The 15,942-nt window shown below is 45.8% G+C and overlaps 1 long non-coding RNA gene across 1 annotated transcript in view; it reads right to left on the bottom strand.

The window, feature by feature from the left end:
• The window catches only part of LOC311585136, a 47,087-nt gene extending 32,362 nt beyond the window's left edge, over positions 1 to 14,725 (bottom strand). The window contains exon 1 of the long non-coding RNA XR_014775111.1: positions 12,412 to 14,725. This is a non-coding gene — a long non-coding RNA (uncharacterized lncRNA). The remainder of the gene's footprint in view (positions 1 to 12,411) is intronic.
• Between the last annotated feature and the right edge of the window lie 1,217 nt (positions 14,726 to 15,942).

Genomic DNA, 15,942 nt, shown 5'->3' with positions numbered 1-15,942 from the left:
CTTACTGCCTTAACTCCAGCCCCAAGGGATCTGACACCCTCTTCTGGCCTCCTTGGGTACCAGCACCCGTGTGGCACATACACAGATAAAGAAATCTACCCATATGCATACTTGAAAATAAACAGATCTTTAAAAGAAATTGCCTCACACCCCCACTGACTGACCACCCAGGTATCCTCCTGCTGTGCAGAGAATGGTGAAGTGTTTCCTCTCACTTTGTGAAGCTGGCCACCATTTCTTTTAAGCCCTAGCCAGAGAGTTGATGGAAACACAGTGTTTGTTGTGAGCTATAGTGGGTCTCAACAAACGTTTTATACTGAAACCTTGAGGACACCACCTCAGATGTGACTGTGTGTGGAGATCAGGGCTTTAAAGGGGCTGACTGCGTTAAAACAAGACGATTAGGGCATCCCCAGACCTGGCTGACTGGTATAATTTAGGAGAATACAGGAGACACTAGGGGTGAGTATAACAGAGTGGTACACACCCACAAACACGGACAGAAGCGTCGGGAAGAATAAGAACTGCTGACACGGCGAAACGCTGGACTTCCAGCCTCAGAGCTGTGGGGACACATTGCTGCCGCTGTTGCTGCTGCTGCCGCCGCTGCCTCCGGCCTGTGCTGCTTCGCTGCGGCAGCCCCAGCTAGGCACGGATACCGGAGGGAAAACCCAAGCAGAGGAAAAGTGCAGACATAGCCCAGCCATGCCCTATGAGGGACCGGAAGTCCTAAAGTCATACCTGAGTATGGGCAGAGTTGGGAATTAATTCAGAAAATGTCTTGGGCTCTTTGGGGGCCCTTGTTGAAAGTGGTATGTCTGAATTGATGCAGAGCTACAAATTAAATGTCTGAATTGATGCAGCGCTACAAATTAAAGGGAATTCTCTTAGGAGTTTAGTCTCCAGGGCATTTTCCAGCATGGAGGACTTTGAGAATAGCTACTATGAATAGCATGTAAAACTCCTACAGTAGGGGCTGGAGAGATGGCTCAGTGGTTAAGGGCACTGTATGCTCTTCCAAAGGACCCGGGTTCAATTCCCAGCACCCACATGGCAGCTCACAACTGTCTGTAACTTCAGTTCCAAGGGATCTGACACTCTCACACCAAAACACATAAAAAAAATTAAATAAATTATAAAAAAATTAAAATTCCTACAGTAGCAACCTGGCATAACAAAAACACACCAAGATGTGTTCCCCACCCCCCACCCCCAGAACTTATCATCAGCACAAACAAAAGTAACCCATAAAAAACAACATGTAAAATGATTCATGCCTATAAGCCTAGATTCATGCCTATAAGCCTAGCACTCAGGAAGCTGAGGCAGGAGGATGGCCATGAGTAGGAGATCAACCTAGACTACCTAGTAAATACCAGATCAGTTGGCTACAGAGTAAAACTCATCTCAACAAACAAATAAGTAAGAAAACTTGAGGTCCATCAATTCCTATTTGTCCAATATTTTTTTTCTAACTTCCCTTTATAAAGAAAAGATTTGTTTTATCTTCACTTACGTGTGTGCACGTGTCTGTGTAACCGGCACATGTGTTTGGATGCCTGAGAAGGACAGGAGAGGACCCTGGATTCTGTGGAGCCGGAGTTTCAGTTGATTCTGAGTCGCTCAGTGTTGGGGGGCCTGGGAATCAGACTCAAGTCCTCTGGAAGGGCAAGGAGCACTCAACTGCGCCATCTCTACACCCCTAAACTTCCTAATGAGCCTCAGATTTAACCAAGCTCTTAGGATTACCATTCTTCTCAAGACCTAAAAAAAAAAAAAAAGAATGGCTAAATTGATTCCTTAGGAGCAACAGGGAAGAGGCTGGCCAAGGCTGTGTAGACTTAAACAGTGTGCATCTGCTACTGGCGAACCCACACAGGGAGGGCTCGTAAGGAGTGTTAAGCTGGCCTGCGGAGGGGAAAGAGCTGAGCCGCCCCCCCCCCATTTCCCAAAGCCTCTCCTCAAAGAACGACCCCAAGAAACACTTGAGGCGGCACTGCACCGCTGAAAGTCTCTCCATCATTTGCAGCCCGTTAATGTTTATCCTGACGAGCTCTATTTCACACCAGAATAAGTTTGGAGCAATCTAATAAGAGTTTGGCAGAAATATTTTCTGGGGAATAAAAAGAAACCCAGCTGTTGCAATAGCATTCTTTCTTTAATGTAAGCCATAAAAGACTGGAGGAGGGAGGAGGGCATGTCTGCTCACACCACAGAGTTGAAAGGACTTAAGCCAGGAGGGCCAAGAATAAGGAACGAACAGCGTTAAGCCTGAGATGTATGCAAAGTCGATAAAAATGGACCCTCTACAAAGTATTGTGCAGCACGGTCAAGTTCTAAGGGAAGAAAGACAGGCCTTAATGAATCTACCTCATCTAAAGAAAATGGTCCCCCCAAATTTCCATTTTGTTGCCATGACGACTGGTACCCCATCGTTGCCATAGTAACCAACTGAAAAAGCATTAGTCTAAGGACAAGCTCTCTGATTGGGTGACCATTGGAAGCCATTAGAAGCCACACAGGACTGAGAAGGCTGCTCTGCCACCACACTGACCTATTTCTAGCTTTCAATGTGTGCTTCCTTTAGAACCTAATGTATGTGTGAGGGGGGCGGGGTGGAGAGAGAACCAATTTCAACAAGTGTCTAATAATTACACTCCAATAGAGTCAAGACTACTTATTGTCTGTCCAAGATCGCAGTACTGTACGAGAGCCACACCCTCTCTGATGCCTTGCAGTTTAAGCCTGAAGCTCTCCTAGTATAGCGTCACAGCACACTAGACACAGCTAACGCCAATTATTGGTCACTGGTGGCAAGCTGCTGTCCTTCTTAGCTGAGGTACTGATCAGCTGAAGGGAAGGGAAAGGTTTGAAAGGTAGGAAGTGACAATACTCTAAAATAACAGCACGGGATGGGCTCACTCACACACATGGCAGACCTTTCGATACACACATATACTCTGGTATTTACAGCATTAAAATGTCTGCTTTCAGATTCATTCGTGTGTTTGAGTGATTGCTTGCATGTATGTATATGCACCACAGCATGCCTGGTGCCCTCAGAGGCCAGAAGAGGTCATCAGACCCCCCCACCCACCCAGAACTAAAGTCAAGAATGGCAGGGGACCATCCTGTCTGTGCTGGGTACCAAACCAAGTCCCCTGTATGAGAAACAAGTGCTCTTAACCACTGAGCTATCTTTTCAGTCACAATGCTTTATTTGGGGCTTTTAAAACAGGATCTCACTACGTAGCCTTGGCTGGCCTGGAGCTTGCTCTGTAGACCAGGCTTGCCTCAAACTCAAGAGATCCACCTGCCTCTGCTTCTTGGGTGATTAAAAGATATGTACCATCCTACCAGGCCCCAGTGTCTTATTTTAAAACCTGTGCTTGCTTAAAGCTGTTGAGCTTCTGACAGAAAGACTTCTTAGCCGGGCGTGGTGGGGTACTCCTTTAATCCCAGCACTCGGGAGGCAGAGGCAGGCAGATCTCTGTGAGTTCAAGGCCAGCCTGAGCTACAAAGTGAGTCCAGAACAGTCAAGGTTACACAAAGAAACTCTGTCTTGAAGAAAAAAAAGAAAGAAAGAAAGAAAGAAAGAAAGAAGGAAAGAAAGAAAGAAAGACTTCTTTTCCACCTGATAGTCTTCCTTGGTACTTACTTAAAACAATTTGTGTGTTCCTGGAATTCTCTTAAAGCATAGATGCCTTGAATGTCCCACCCCTACCCCTATCCCAAACCCTTCCTCTGGTACAGTGCTTCTCAACCTTCCTCATGCTGTGACGCTTTAATACAGAACTTCATGTTGTGGTGACCCCCCAACCATAAAGTCGCTTTTATTGCTACTTCATAACTATAATGTTATTACTGTTATTAATCATAATATGTATTTTTGGAGTAGAGATTTATTAAGGGGGTGTCAATCCACAGGTTGCTCTAGTTGGCCACCCTTTTAGTCAGAATGTACCATAAGAAAAAGTGTTTCAAAATGCCCAGCTGTGTGCTCTCAGGAAATATGAATGGAGAGTCTATGAGTGGCCAGTACTGAACTCCCAAGCAATGGGCATGAAAATACAAGCTGACACAAGCGGGGAGTTGAGAATGGAGAAAGGGCTTAGATTGACACTGGTTTTCAGGACATTAGCTTTCCAAGATGCCTCTATGAGCTCAGCAAATACTTCATAGTGCATGTAATAAACACTCAGTGTGTGTAAATAGACAGATGACAAGTCTGCCCTTCACAGCTTGTACAAGGCTGAGTAGATGCCAAATGCCTACATCCAAGAGTGGAGCTGTCCTGTGTTACGTTGGAAATAGTGGAAGTGCCAGCCCCAAGCGGTTGGTCCTGCTGCTGCTATGGCGGGGATGGCCCAGCTTCTGTGCCAAGGGCTGGAAATGCCAATGTTAGCAAAACCAGGTGGAAAAACACTGGAAGCTTACAAGACGGAGGGGAGGGAGTAACTCAGATAAATGTCTATCCACCTATAATCATCATCGAGGCTCCAAGGCAGAGCCCAAGAGCCCTAGCCTAACGTGACAGGACAATGCTGGCAGGGGACAGGCGGGGGACTTTTGACAAATGACGACTGGGATTAGCTGTGCAGGAAAAAGGTAGCATGGGTTATGATATAAGATGGAGGTAAGGAAAAGCATTGGAGGCTCAGGGAACAGCATGGGCTGTGCTAATGACCCAGAGAGTAGAGTCATGAAAGGAGGCGGGGGTTGGACATGAGGTGACAAGAATTGCGTAGCCCTGACAACACATCCTAGTGTTCATGACAAAACAAAATCTTCAGTCATTCAACCATGCACTATTCACTATGCTCCCTGATGAGTCTATTGTAGTTTTGTTTTCAATATTTACATGGGAATAACTTGGGGTTGGGGCTAACAGTAAAGGAAACCAGATTGTATGTGAGATTCCAATAAAGAGCCCAGTAGCGTAAGTGTCAGGTAGTAAGGAGAAAGAGGCAAGACCCAGGTCCTGGTAGTCTAGTCACACACCCAGGCATGTGTGCAAACCACACAGAATACTCAGGAGAAGGCAGGTCGTGGAGCAGAGTTTATGTGACACATCTGCACTGCACGTGGAGGAGAGATTTGTCTTGGGAGGTAAAGGGAGCTATTTCATCATGGCCTCCTGAGCTACCTGGCTGGGTGCCGCTCTGGAGATCAGTCTCTCATTTGAAGATCTGTTCTGAGCCTCCAAAGGAAAGCCAGGTCTCCCTTTTCAGAAAGAATTTTGTAATAGCCACAGAAGTAGTACAAATCCTTTTGTTTGTTTGTTTGGTTGGTTGGTTGGTTTTTTGTTTTTTGTTTTTCAAGACAGGGTTTCTCTGTGTAGCCTTGGCCGTCCTGGACGCGCTTTGTAGACCAGGCTGGCCTCGAACTCACAGCGATCCACCCGCCTCTGCCTCCCGAGTGCTGGGATTAAAGGCGTGGGCCACCACTGCCCAGCTGTACCAACCCTTCTTTTTTTGTTTTTTTGTTTGTTTGTTTGTTTTGTTTTGTTTTGTTTTTCAAGACAGGGTTTCTCTGTGTAGCCTTGGCTGTCCTGGACTCCGCTTTGTAGACCAGGCTGGCCTCGAACTCACAGCGATCTGCCTGCCTCTGCCTCCCGAGTGCTGGGATTAAAGGCATGCGCCACCACGGCCCGGCTGACCAACCCTTCTTAAACTCTCTCACTGGAACAAAATCAAGGCACAACTGCTACCAAGAGAAGAACAGGTGTAACTCATGGCCAGTAAGAATTCGGGACTTTTTGAGGTGTCAGAAAGTGCAAAAGCTACTGAAACAGACCATTCTAGGAAACTCTCTAAGCCAGAAGAGGAGGAATCTCACGGGCAGAGAGATAAATCTTAGCAGACCCACAAGCTCCCTTCCTGGCCACTGAGAAATTAAAAAGCTTCCTGCAAATAACTATCTGTCGTAATGGCGGGAAAGAAGTGCCACTTTGTTGTCAGGGTCATCTCAACTCCCCAGAGTAACAGAGCCCATGAGTGATATGAGTCTGGTAAGGTTAGGACAAGCCTGAACTGAAACCTCAGAGCAAGCCACTGCCTCACAGACTGGACATCCCTGCCAATAAAGGGGACTCAGAATACAGGGCCCACAAACGCACATGTATGGTTCCCATGTGGTAAGGAGCTAGTCCTACTGTGGGTCTGTTTGCTGGGGCCTCATGGCTTTCAGTGTAGAAGGAACCTTAGCGATTCCCTGTAGAGCGACCTCTAAGCTACATTATTACTCTCCACGTCCTTGGGGAGTGAAGGAGAGAGGACAGGAGGAGAAGGGAAGAGGGGGAGGGGGCATCTGAAGGGATTAGACAGCTGTAGGGGTCAAATTAGATTCCTGCAGTTCAACACTGACCCATTTGAGTCTCCTCCTAGGGCAGCGGTCCTCAACCTTCCCAGTGCTGTGACCCCTTAACACAGTTCATGTTATGGTGACCACTCCAACCATAAAATCACTTCATTGCTACTTCATAACTGTAATTTTGCTACTGTGGTGAATCATAATATAAATATCTGATACACAGGATATCTGATATGTCACACACACACACACACACACACACACACACACACACACGGGGTCATGTCCCACAGGTTGAGAAGCAATCATCCTCGGGTGTTCACATTAGGGTCCGCCATATGCAGAGCGTCTGAGCAGGTGTAATAAGCTGAGGTGTACCCAAGTCCATGTGTATCCATCCTGTCTTTATCATAACCTTGGGGTAACACCCACCAGCCAAGCCTTTGTCGAAAACTCTGGAAGTGCTCCAGGGATTCCCACCAACGTAAGAACCAGTGACTGAGTCACTTATAACGTGTAATTACCATGTGCAAGTAGGGTACCTTCCTGTTCACATGACCCACCTTCCCTCTATGTAACCTTTTGAATGAATAAAGGAAGGGCACAAAATGAATAGACCTTGACTAACGTCTACACTGCTAGGTCAACTTCCCAAATGGATTGTCCACTCAAGTCTCTCCATCCCTTTCATTGTCCCTTTCTTGTAAGTTGTATGTCATGTGTTAGAAAAGCTCACAAGGTAACACAAGAGAGAAAACATTTTCTTTGATCCTTTGTGGAGATCTGAAATCTCTCAGCATTTCGGGATCATGAATAGCTTAGAGGGCTGGAGTCCACCATGGGAACCAGCCACGTTTTACCCCAGTGACCCTCACGCGAAGTGCAAAGCTGAATGCCACACTCTTGGTATGAAGCGGATGAAACCCCTCAAAGGGAATACAGTTCTTCTAATGGGGTGACAAAAGAAAAAAAATACAAAAATATGTGTCCCAGAGTCTGAGGAGGCAGAGGACCTGAAACGTAAAGATGCTTAAAGGGTAAGAATTGAAGAGAAATGGTTTTCAAAGTAGAAATCCGTGGCTCTGCCACATAGGCAACTTCCAAGAAAGCTGGTGACCTACCTACAACATCAGAAATTGCTTGTAGTAGGTAGCATCACGGTGCTACCTCAGTTTTGAGACTCGGTTCTCAGCCCAAGCCTCATGAACTTCAGTAAGAAAAGCTCCAGCCCTGGCACTAGGGAGACGGCTCAGCTCTCAAAAGTGTCGCTGCTCTTCCAGAGGACCATCCCCAGCAGCTACATGGCACCTCACAACTCTCTGTGACATCAGCTCCAGAGCAGATGATGGCCTCTTCTGGTCTCCAGACACACATGCAGGCAGAACATTCCTCTACATAAGAATTAAACAAACAAAGCTATAGCCTCATTTTCACTGACCTCTCACAAAAATTTAGTATGTCCTTCCATCAAAGAAGGCAGGACCAGTATTGATAATTATTAGAACCAAACATTGCACCCTGATAGTCACTGCATTAACAGAGAACACATGTAAGACTGGGCTACGCACTTCTTTAACCCCAGCACTCAAGAGGCAGAGATGGGAAGATCAATGTGAGTTCAAGGCCAACCTGATTTACACAGTGAGTTGCAGGCCAGCCAGAGGTACATTGTGAGACCCTATCTCAAAAACAAACACATGTGGCATCAGAGATTTCAGAATACTTTTATAGAGCCTGCTAAAAAGATGCATCAGATGTAAAGGCGCCTGCTCCTGAGAGAGAGGGGGGGGGGAGGGAGAGGGAGAGGGAGGGAGAGAGAGAATGTACATTTTAAGAAAAGATAAAACATTTTATTGTTCTAGTCCATAGATTTCAGCATAAAGAATATATGTCTAGCCGGGTGTGGTGGTGCACACCTTTAATCCCAGCACTCAGGAGGCAGAGGCAGGCGGATGGCTGTGAGTTCGAGGCCAGCCTGGTCTACAAAGTGAGTCTAGGATAGCCAAGGCTACACAGTGAAACCCTGTTTTGAAAAACTAAAAACAAACAAACATGTCTAGTCTAGAAAGATTCCAAAGAAAACTGACCAAAGGCCCAGAGGTGAGAAAATACAGAGTTGAGTTTTACAGAAATCTGAGATAAAGCAAGAAAACTGACCCTTTAAAGTGGACCCTGCCCAGCATGCTCTAGAGAGCCACTTACTCAGGAGTTGTTGTTGTTGTTGTTGTTGTTGTTGTTGTTGTTGTTGTTGCTAAGTAGACATATAAATGACTTGGTCAATGTAAAGGACCAAACAGAAGACAACATTTCTAACAAAGCTGAACTAATAAAATCACAGATTGGGGCTGGGGAAATGGTTTGCAGAGGACCTGAGTTCAGTGCCAGGCTCCCATGTCAGCTGACTCACCCTGGAATTCCTGCTCCAGGGCATCTGGGATGGCAAGGTGGGGGGGGGGGGCGCTCCTAATACCATGGGCACCTGTGCTCACATGCACAGACCCACAAACTTATATATGTAATTTTTTTTTAATTAAAAGGTTCAAGAGAGAAAGTGCTGAGTGAGAGCTTAACACAGAGAGAAGAAATCAAAACAGCTCCAAGGATCTGGGAGTCCCAGGGGGTGAACAGGACGGAGGTCCGCTGATTAGGAAGGGAGGCGGGCATTGAGGTAGAAACACCCTGAGCTGTGGCTGCAACAAAGACACACGTTCAAGAGCTACTGTAGCGCCTCCGCAGCCACCCAAGAGTTTCTCCCACAACAGGGGAGGCCCCTAGAGGGGGGTTCAACAAAACCCTGCAATTACAATAAGAAAGCTTTGTGCTGGTGGATCATAGAGAAGAGATGTAAATTTTCTATATAAACTCAAGAAGCACGTGGATCCACGTCCCCCTTCCCCTCGCCCCACATGAAGACACGCTCTCTGTCCACAGGCAAGATGTTCCTAGCCACTTCTCTGACAGTGGGAAAATACTGGAATGAACTGGAAAGGAGGAAGCACTAACTCGAGTTCACAATTTCAAAGAGTTCAGCTCATAGCTGGTTCCATTGCATCGAAGCCAGAAAAGTAAAGCTAATTTTCTCATTTCATGGCCATACAAAGCAAAGAGGAAAAGGTCAGGGTTCCAAAAATCCCTTTCAAGAGCTTGCCCTATGACCTGACATCCTCTCTCTCAGCCTGTCTTCCTAAGGTTGCTGCAGAAGGTAAGCCCTCTCCTCTCTGAAAAACTGAAGAAGGAACATGGGTCTAAAAATAAACTGAAAAGTCTTAGGAATGGGGCGGGAGATTACAGTATCAGATGACCACGAGTCAGCAGAGGTTGACTGCATTGTCACCAGCTCAGGAAACAGTTTCGGAGGTCTGGGTTAAGATTCTTGGGTGTGGTGGCACATTCCTTTAACCCTAGCACACTGGAGGCAAAGGAAGATGGATCCAGGCCAGTCTGAGCTACACAGTGAGCTCCAGGGCAGCCAAGGTGACATAGCAAGACCCTGCCTCAGAAACAAATAAACAAAATATATGAAGAAGACAGTAAGTAAGACAACTTTGGAGCTGAGAGGGCTCAGCAAGAGTGCCTGTTGCTCTGGCAGAGGACCTGGCTTTGGTTCCTAGCACCCACTTGATGGTTCACAGCCATCAACAACTCCGGCTCCAGGAGATCTGGTGCCCACTTACCACCTCTGAGGGCACCAGGAACAAATGTGGCGCACATAGCATACATGTAAGTGAAACACTTGCACACACAAACATTTCAAGCTCAGTGGAAACGGCAGCCTGTTTCTTACTCATTCCTTGGGCCAGCTGCCTCTACAGAGTGGTCATGGAATCCTCCGCTGGAAACACTGAAAATGGCAGTTTTTATGCGGTTAGTATAAAACTGGGGTTTCTGCTGTCCAGAGAAGCCAAGTGGCCCCCTCTGTGCCTAGATAGAAAGAAGCCGCAGCTGGGGAGCTGGGTTGTTTTTATAGCGCCCTCTACTGGCTACTCCCAACATACTTTTTCTCAAACTTGCAAAAAAAATTGCTATATATATTTTTTTTTTCTTAATGACGCTTTTTAATAGAAAGCTTCTCCACGAAAGAAGGAAGGAAGGAAGGAAGGAAAGAAAGGAAGGAAGAAAGAAAGAAAGAGGGATGAAGAGGGAAAAACCTAGTATCTTCAAAACAAAAATAAAACACTAAAATCCCAAGAGTGCTGTTAGCAAACTACAGCACTTTACGGATGTGTCCTGACTCTTTATTTAATTTTTTTGTAGGCAACAACGGCATGAAGTAATGATCAGTGGGAGTACAATCCTTGACCCTGCAACATCAGGAGTAACTGAAAACTTGCTAGAAATGCAAATTCTAGGGCCCTCCCACAACCTACTAAATTACACTCATGTGCTATCTGCCCCACTGGTGGTTCCGATAAACGCTGAATCAACTGTCCAGATGATCATTTCTCAGCCTGGGAACAGAACGACCCTTTCACAGGGATTGCCTAAGACCATCAGAAAAAAACAAAACAAAAAACAAATAATACATTGCAATTTATAACAGTAGCAACCCTACAGTTACAAAGTAGCAAGAAAAATAGTTTTATGGTCAGGGGTCAGCACAGCTCGAGGGACTGTATTAAAAGGTCGCAGCATTAGGAAGGTCTAGAGACAAGTTTCTCTGCCAACAGAGTAACAGTTGTGGCAAATGTGACGGGACTGCCCAAGTGCAACACGTTAGGGAGCTATTTGTTGCTGCACCGAGTACAGGCTCTCACAGCGTCTGGCTGCCAGAGTGCTTGGAGCACGGTCTCCTTACATCCCCAAACCTTCGCGTGCTTATCTTCAATAGTCCCCGCAAGAGTGAATGCGCGAGTAAAGACCGGAAAAGAGTGGTCCACACCCTCTATATCTGCTTCTCCTCTGGGGACAGCCCTAACACTGGCGTAGCCTAGGGCCACTGAGCCAGAGGGATTGGAGTGTCCCTCGCTGACTTAGGTACACCAGCTGCATCGCTGCAGCCTCAGATCATACATAACTGCATTCCAGATCCACTCTGCAAGCCAGGCGCGGTGCGGCGCACGCCTTTAATTCCAGCCCTCGGGAGGCAGAGGCAGACAGATCGCTGTGAGTTCGAGGCCAGCCCGGTCTACAAAGTGAGTCTAGAACAGTCAAGGCTACACTGAGAGAAACCCTATCTCGAAAACAAAGACAAAAACCGACCCACTCTGCAATTTCCAGAGCAGCGAAGGTAGGATTGGCCCCAAGGACAAAGTTAGCCCAAGTCTGAAGTTACTGTCAAGTCCCATTGTATTCCTCCGCAGTCACTGTTGCATGCCGGGAAGCCCTTCAGACCCTCTGAGCCAGCGTTCAGAGTCTCACCCACGGCTCATGTCAGGTAGAGGGACTTCCAGAAAGGGCAGCCATTTGCCTCCCTCTGTTCTCCAGCATTGACATCATACGGTTTTCACTTCCAAGCAGCCCATGAACAGGCCTCGTCGTCTAGAGCGGACTGGAAAACTAGGCAGGCAGCTACCGTGGGTCCATTAACGAGGCCTCACAGATTTACACAACACCAAGAGACGTCTCCCCAAACAGAAAAGCCCATTTCTCCTGACTCATTTCCTCTGGAGAATTTACTTAGAGTAAATCAGGCAAAGGGTCACAAGATAATTACATTGGCAACAAGAACCCAGTAGAAAAGTGGAAGCAGAACTGCTAAATTACTCTGCTACAGGGCTGCTGAAGCGGGTCGGTCACCTCGTACAGCTTTTAATTTCTCATTTAGGAAGGGAGAAGAAAAAAAAAAAAAAAGAAAAACCACCCAATTTCTTAAACATCTACTTACAGAAAAAAAAAAAAAATAGCAGCTAATTTAATGCTTGTATACCCTAACTAGAAAAAAATAGGCTAAGCATGATTTTTAATTTTTTTTATGACTTTTTAAAACTTTTTTTCTCCTTTATTAATTTATTCTTGTTACATCTCAATGGTTATCCCATGTGATTTTTAATTTTTAAAACTATATTGCAAAAAAAAAAAAAATACACTCGTGTTCAAGTCTGCTCTCTATTGCTGTGCTAAACACCGCGACCAGAAGCAACTTGGGAAAGAAAGGGTTACCTTAACTCACAGGTTCCAGACCATCTCTGAGAGAAGCCAGGGAGGAGGCAGTGAAGCGTGAGCCCAGCAGGAACGTTGCTTACTGGCTCGTTTTCAGGATCTTGTTCAGCTACAGCACAGGCCCACCTGCCTAGGGATGGTACCGCCCACAGTGGGCTGGGCCCTGCTCCATCAATTAACAATCAAGAAAATACCCCACAGATATGCACACAGCCACTCAGCTTGAAGGCGAGTCCTCTTCGGTTGAGGGTCTTCTTCTCAGGTGTGTCGACAGCCAAGATTAGCCATCACAGCTTGAAAGGCTATTGTTTAAATTAGGTTTTTTTTTTTCCTGCCAAATTATCTGCTAGATACAAAGAGTCCTGCTTGGCTGTAGCTCACTAACAGGTGTGTCTTCACGGTGCAAGATGTCATTAACCTCACCCCGTTAGAGTCAACATTAACCTTTCTCCCTCCATGGTTTCCTGCCTTACTGAAAATGACCAACTAAAAGTAAAAATGGTTACTGTCAGACGTGGCTTTCTTCAAACTGGGTTAAATCCCTGGGGCATGATCTGGCTCCCTGAAACATCAGGGCAAAGAATAGAACAAAAGTAGCCTAGTAGTATAGCTGGGTCTTGAGGTAGCACTGTTCCAGGCTTTCTGAGACAGAGCCGGATTGATTTTTTCCAAAGTGGTTGTACAAGTTTGCACTCCCACCAGCAATGGAGGAGTGTTCCCCTTTCTCAACATCCTCACCAGCATTTTTGATCTTAGCCATTCTGACTGGTGTAAGATGGAATCTCAGAGTCATTTCAATTTGTATTTCCCTAGAGACTAAGGATGTTGAACATTTCTTTAAGTGTTTCTCAGCCATTCAAAACTCTGTTGAGAATTCTCTGTTGAGCTCTATACCCCCTTTATAATTGTATTATTTGGTTTGGTGGTGTTTAATTTCTTGAGTTCTTTATATATTTTGGATATTAGCCCCTCATCAGATGTAGGGTTGGTGAAGATCTTTTCCCAGTCTGTTGGCTGTCATTTTGTTCTGTTGACAATGTCCTTTGCCTTACAGAAGCTTTTCAGTTAGATGAGGTCCCATTTATTAATTGTTGATTTTAGAGTCTAAGCCGTTGGTGTTCTGTTCAGGAAGTTGTCTCCTGTGCCTATGAGCTCAAGGCTCTTCCCCACTTTCTTTTCTAGTAGATTTAGTGTGTCTGGTTTTATATTGCTGTCTTTAACCCACTTGGGCTTTAGTTATGTGCATGGTGATAAATATGGGTCTGTTTGCATTTTTCTACATGTAGACGTCCAGTTAGACCAGCACCATTTGCTGAAGATGCTATCTTTTTTTCCATTGTATAGTTTTGGCTTCTTTGTCAAAAATCAAGTGTCCATAGGTGTGTGGTTTATTTCTGGGTCTTCAATTCAATTCTATTGATTAACCAGCCTATTTCTATGCCAGTGCCATGCTGTTTTTTATCACTGTTGCTCTATAGTACAGCTTGAGACCGAGGATGGAGATTCCTCCAGAAGATCTTTTATTATACAGGATTGTTTTAGCTAGTCTAGGTTTTTTGTTTTTCTATATTGCTCTACCATACAATGACATATGCTCAACTATGTTCATAACAGCCTTATTAATATCCAGAATCTGGAAACAACCTAGAAGTCCCTCTACTGAAGAATAGATAAAGAAACTGTGGTACATTTATACAATAGAATACTGCTCAGCTATTAAAAAGAAGGAAATCTTGAAATCTGCAGGCAAATGGATGGGACTAGAAACGATCTTCGTGAGTGAGGTAGCCCAGACGCAGAAAGATACACATAGGTGTATACACAATTGTAAGTGGACATTAGCCCAACATAGATGTCCTCTGAGAGACTGCACCCAGTGGGGAATCAGGACAGCTGCTGGTACTCGAAGCTGGACTCCAGGTGGAGTGATGAGAGGGGTGTGGAAGAACGTGGGGGATGGAAGGACCCAGAGGGTTCAGGAGCCCCACAAGGAGACCATCAAAGTTGCTGGATCTGGACCCAGGGGAGCCGGCACAAACTGTTGCCCCTACCAAGGACAATGCATGCAGCAAACCTAGACCCCCTGTTCAGATCTAGCCAATGGGCAGCTTATTTCCCACAGTTGTGGGGAGAGTGGGGACTTCCTCTCACATGTGTTGGCTCCGATTCCTTAACAATTCTACTTTATTAGGAATTTATTAAAGGCATGTACCTCCCTCACAACCCGACTACCCTAAATAGGAGGGAAAGGAGATTAAGGAGAACAAGAATGAAAGCTTCTGGGTATCAGTTCCCTGGGGCAATTCCCCTGGCGTAGTTCTCAGGAGTCTTGCCCTGCCACAAATCCTGAAACTCCGGGCACCATGGGCAGGAACCTCTGATCTCCTCTAGTGCCGCCCCCCCCCCCCCATACATGGTCCATGGTCGTTTTTTGCAATACAATCCCCGGCCAGAATCATCAACCCCTGTCTTTTGTCTTGGGCTGATCCTTCCTCCTCTGAGTCTATGCTAAGATGTTTATCAGTTTATAGAGACAAAGTCTCAGTGGGGTCAAGCATCCCAAGACTGTTTTCACCTTGGGCCCAGACTAAGGCAAGATTGCGTTCTCTTCACAGACATGAACTCTGGCTCCCTTGATTTGATTACTTCCCCTTGATGGGGAGGCCCAGAGGGCACACAGAGGAAGGGGAAGCAGGCTATCTGGATGAGACCTGATAGGCTGTGGTCATATGGTGGGGGAGGAGGTCCCCTTCTGTCAGAGGTCTAGGGGAGGGGAAGAGGGTGGAAGAGGGGAACAGAAAGATACAAATGAAGGGATAACATTAAGGATGTAATCTGAATAAATTATAATAAAATTTTTTAAAAGTAGATTAGTGGAAGTCACTAGAAGTTGGGGGGAGGGGGCAGATGGCGGAAACGGCATCAGTGAAGGCAACAGTGAAGGATAGAAAGCTAGCCAGAAGCAAGAGGGCAAAGCCATAATATAATATTTACGTAAACTATCTCATGTCAAGAGGGAAAATAGCACTGTTTTGTTGCAAGTCTTTTCCTTTAATTTTTAAAAAAGATTTATTATTTATATAGAATTGCTTACATGTGTGCCTGCAGGCCAGAAGAGGGCACCAGATCACATTACAGATGGTTGTGAGCCACCATGTGGTTGCTGGGAATTGAACTCGGGACCTTTAGAAGAGCAGCCGGTGCTCTTAACCTCTCAGCCACCTCTCCAGCCCCCTTGTTTCAAATCTTAAACCTAAGACCGAAGAAAATCCTAAGGAACGCTGAGAGGGGGAGAAATAAATCTTCCTCGGGGAAGAGCCCAGTTGGTTATCAGGGCTTAGCCCTGAAATCATAGACATACAAGTACCATTAACTGTGAGCAGGCTGTATTTATATATTTAGAGTGTGTGCCTGTAAGAACTGAAGAGGTCATGAATCTGAAAGGGCAAAGAAGGAACAGGAGAGGAGTTGGAGGAAGAATGTCTTTAATTATAATTCCAAAAAGTAAAAATCTTAAAACTGGGGGAAAAA

The sequence above is a fragment of the Acomys minous genome (genome assembly GCF_964271855.1).
Source record: "Acomys minous genome assembly, chromosome: 15".
Taxonomy (NCBI): Eukaryota; Metazoa; Chordata; class Mammalia; order Rodentia; family Muridae; genus Acomys; species Acomys minous.
This window is presented reverse-complemented; position numbering and strand designations above follow the sequence as displayed.